Raw genomic sequence first — 3627 nt, forward strand, 5'->3', positions numbered from 1 at the left:
CGAATGGCTTTCAAATGGGGTGAAAAAGGCCCACTTTGGGAGGCCGCAGCTCCTCTAGATCAGGTCCGAGAAGCACAATTCTGGTATATTTTGAAAGGGCGGATCTCTGGCTTTAAAACGCTTCTCTTGGATTTTCGATTGGGCGCATAGTACCGGAACAGACAGTACCGGGGCGCACCTACCCGCCACGCCGGTGCCTTTGGGGCTACAGGGTTGATCGACCCCTCGTTGGAAAGCTCTAGATCTCTAATTTTCAAGGAAACCGGAATTTAGTCGATCGGATGTAAGGAGGCGGAGCTACGTCTCCCGGAAGAGAGGCAACTTTAAAGCGCGAATGGCTTTCAAATGGGGTGAAATAGGCCCACTTTGGGAGGCCGCAGCTTCTCCAAATCAGGTCCGAGAAGCACAATTCTGGTATATTTTGAAAGGGCGGATCTCTGGCTTTAAAACGCTTCTCTCGGATTTTCGATTGGGCGCATAGTACCGGAGCAGACAGTACCGGCGCGCACCTACCCGCCACGCCGGGGCCTTTGGGGCTACAGGGTTGATCGACCACTCCTTGGAAAGCGCTAGATCTCTACTTTTCAAGGAAACCGGAATCCAGTCGATCGGATGTAAGGAGGCGGAGCTACATCTTCCGGAAGAGAGGCAACTTTGAAGCGCAAATGGCTTTCAAATGGGGTGAAAAAGACCCACTTTGGGAGGCCGCAGCTCCTCCAAATCAGGTGCGAGAAACACAATTCTGGTATATTTTGAAAGGGCGGATCTCTGGCTTTAAAACGCTTCTCTCGGATTTTTGATTGGGCGCATAGTACCGGAGCAGACAGTACCGGCGCGCACCTACCCGCCACGCCGGGGCCTTTGGGGCTACAGGGTTGATCGACCCCTCGTTGGAAAGCTCTAGATCTCTACTTTTCAAGGCAACTGGAATCCCGTCAATCGGATGTAAGGAGGCGGAGCTACATCTCCCGGAAGAGAGTCAACTTTAAAGCGTGAATGGCTTTCAAATGGGGTGAAATAGGCCCACTTTGGGAGGCCGCAGCTCCTCCAAATCAGGTCCGAGAAGCACAATTCTGGTATATTTTGAAAGGGCGGATCTCTGGCTTTAAAATGCTTCTCTCGGATTTTCAATTGGGCGCAAAGTACCGGAGCAGACAGTATCGGCGCGCACCTACTCGCCACGCCGGGGCCTTTGGGGCTACAGGGTTGATCGACCCCTAGTTGGAAAGCGCTAGATCTCTACTTTTCAAGGAAACCGGAATCAAGTCGATAGGATGTAAAGAGGCGGAGCTACGTCTCCCGGAAGAGAGGCAACTTTAAAGCACGAATGGCTTTCAAATGGGGTGAAATAGGCCCACTTTGGGAGGCCGCAGCTCCTCCAGATCAGGTCCGAGAAGCACAATTCTGGTATATTTTGAAAAGGCGGATCTCTGGCTTTAAAACGCTTCTCTCGGATTTTCGATTGGGCGCATAGTACCGGAACAGACAGTACCGGCGCGCACCTACCCGCCACGCCGGGGCCTTTGGGGCTACAGGGTTGATCGACCCCTAGTTGGAAAGCTCTAGATCTCTACTTTTCAAGGAAACCGGAATCAAGTCGATAGGATGTAAAAAGACTCGTTGGTCTAGGGGTATGATTCTCGCTTTGGGTGTGAGAGGTCCCAGGTTCAAATCCCGGAAGAGCCCTGCCGGGAGTTCTTCTGACTTGCCTTCTGGCAAGTCATGCATGGAAAAGCTTATCAGCAGTCTGTTTGCTGTCGCAGTACCGCAGATTAGAGACTTTTGTGCCTTTGGAAGGGAGGCTGAGTCAAAGAGGCGGCATCAAAGATCCCACTAGATGGGTAACCCTAACCCTAACCCTAACCCTAAGTGACGGGGTCGTTGGCTCGTTGGTCTAGGGGTATGATTCTCGCTTAGGGTGCGAGAGGTCCCGGGTTCAAATCCCGGACGAGCCCTAGCTTATCGTGATGATAGCTGCGCTTGGCTTTTATGCGCCAATGGCCCAACACCACACAGCCTGCAAAGGCCAGGCAGTCTGACGCTCCAGCCGACGGCGACAGCGGCAGTTTGGCTCGTTGGTCTAGGGGTATGATTCTCGCTTCGGGTGCGAGAGGTCTCGGGTTCAAATCCCGGATGAGCCCTGCCGGGAGTTCTTTTGACTTGCCTTGTTGGCAAGCATGGAAAAGCTTTTCCTCAGTCTGTTTGCTGTCGCAGATGGCAGTGTTTGGCGACGAGTCTTTTTTTTTTTTTCTTCCGAGTACCGCAGATTGGTAAGTGAGTACTAGATTTTTTACCAGTACCAGATGGGTAAGTGATGGGGGGTCGGCTCGTTGGTCTAGGGGTATGATTCTCGTCTGGGTTCAAATCCCGGATGAGCCCTGGTTTTAAAAACTGTGCAAAGAAAATTGATGTTGGCGCTAGAAAAAGGCACAAGGGGAAAACGACAAGGGTTTACCCGGTTGGCTCGTTGGTCTAGGGGTATGATTCTCGCTTTGGGTGCGAGAGGTCCCGGGTTCAAATCCCGGACGAGCCCGTTTGCCCTCTTTTGACAGAACTCCTCCTTTTCCACTTTGGTGAGTTGGACTTAGTGTGTTGCGATAGCAGCCCCTCCAACTTCAGGTTTACTGAAATGCTTGAATAAATGTGGTGCGAGCAAAGCATCACACAGCCGTTCTGTTTCCTTGGCTCGTTGGTCTAGGGGTATGATTCTCGCTTAGGGTGCGAGAGGTCCCGGGTTCAAATCCCGGACGAGCCCGCTCCTCTCTTTTTGATGGCACAAAAGTTTGTTCATTTCCGTGGTTTCCTTGTGCAGTTTTCCCCTTTGTGCTTTTTTCTAGCCCCAGTATGGGACTCAAGGGAGGTCTCAAAAGGGGGCCTGGTGCCTCATTGTCCCGATCGGCTCGTTGGTCTAGGGGTATGATTCTCGCTTTGGGTGTGAGAGGTCCCGGGTTCAAATCCCGGACGAGCCCTGCCGGGAGTTCTTCTGACTTGCCTTCTGGCAAGTCATGCATGGAAAAGCTTATCAGCAGTCTGTTTGCTGTCGCAGTACCGCAGATTAGAGACTTTTGTGCCTTTGGAAGGGAGGCTGAGTCAAAGAGGCGGCTTCAAAGATCCCACTAGATGGGTAACCCTAACCCTAACCCTAAGTGACGGGGTCGTCGGCTCGTTGGTCTAGGGGTATGATTCTCGCTTAGGGTGCGAGAGGCCCCGGGTTCAAATCCCGGACGAGCCCTAGCTTATCGTGATGATAGCTGCGCTTGGCTTTTATGCGCCAACAAGGCTTGACTTGACTTGACAAGGGTTTACCCGGTCGGCTCGTTGGTCTAGGGGTATGATTCTCGCTTTGGGTGCGAGAGGTCCCGGGTTCAAATCCCGGACGAGCCCGTTTGCCCTCTTTTGACAGAACTCCTCCTTTTGCCGTTTGCCCTCTTTTGACAGAACTCCTCAGCAGTGTGTTTGCTGTCGCAGTACCGCAGATTAGAGACTTTTGTGCCTTTGGAAGGGAGGCTGAGTCAAAGAGGCGGCATCAAAGATCCCACTAGATGGGTAACCCTAACCCTAACCCTAACCCTAAGTGACGGGGTCGTCGGCTCGTTGGTCTTAGGGTGCGAGAGGTCCCGGGTTCAA

The 3627-nt window shown here is 52.6% G+C and overlaps 7 non-coding genes across 7 annotated transcripts; all 7 read left to right on the plus strand.

Moving 5' to 3' along the window:
- Positions 1-1883: 1883 nt before the first annotated feature.
- Positions 1884-1955, plus strand: TRNAP-AGG (transfer RNA proline (anticodon AGG)). Its single transcript has one exon. It is a non-coding gene; the product is annotated as a tRNA-Pro (tRNA).
- A 114-nt stretch (positions 1956-2069) lies between these two features.
- Positions 2070-2141, plus strand: TRNAP-CGG (transfer RNA proline (anticodon CGG)). The gene has a single exon. It is a non-coding gene; the product is annotated as a tRNA-Pro (tRNA).
- Positions 2142-2461: 320 nt separating this feature from the next.
- Positions 2462-2533, plus strand: TRNAP-UGG (transfer RNA proline (anticodon UGG)). Its single transcript has one exon. It is a non-coding gene; the product is annotated as a tRNA-Pro (tRNA).
- Positions 2534-2683: 150 nt separating this feature from the next.
- Positions 2684-2755, plus strand: TRNAP-AGG (transfer RNA proline (anticodon AGG)). The gene has a single exon. It is a non-coding gene; the product is annotated as a tRNA-Pro (tRNA).
- A 142-nt stretch (positions 2756-2897) lies between these two features.
- Positions 2898-2969, plus strand: TRNAP-UGG (transfer RNA proline (anticodon UGG)). Its single transcript has one exon. It is a non-coding gene; the product is annotated as a tRNA-Pro (tRNA).
- A 191-nt stretch (positions 2970-3160) lies between these two features.
- Positions 3161-3232, plus strand: TRNAP-AGG (transfer RNA proline (anticodon AGG)). Its single transcript has one exon. It is a non-coding gene; the product is annotated as a tRNA-Pro (tRNA).
- Positions 3233-3312: 80 nt separating this feature from the next.
- On the plus strand, positions 3313-3384 carry TRNAP-UGG (transfer RNA proline (anticodon UGG)). Its single transcript has one exon. It is a non-coding gene; the product is annotated as a tRNA-Pro (tRNA).
- Positions 3385-3627: the final 243 nt, after the last annotated feature.

Source organism: Leptodactylus fuscus, chromosome 6 (assembly GCF_031893055.1).
Source record: "Leptodactylus fuscus isolate aLepFus1 chromosome 6, aLepFus1.hap2, whole genome shotgun sequence".
NCBI lineage: Eukaryota > Metazoa > Chordata > Amphibia > Anura > Leptodactylidae > Leptodactylus > Leptodactylus fuscus.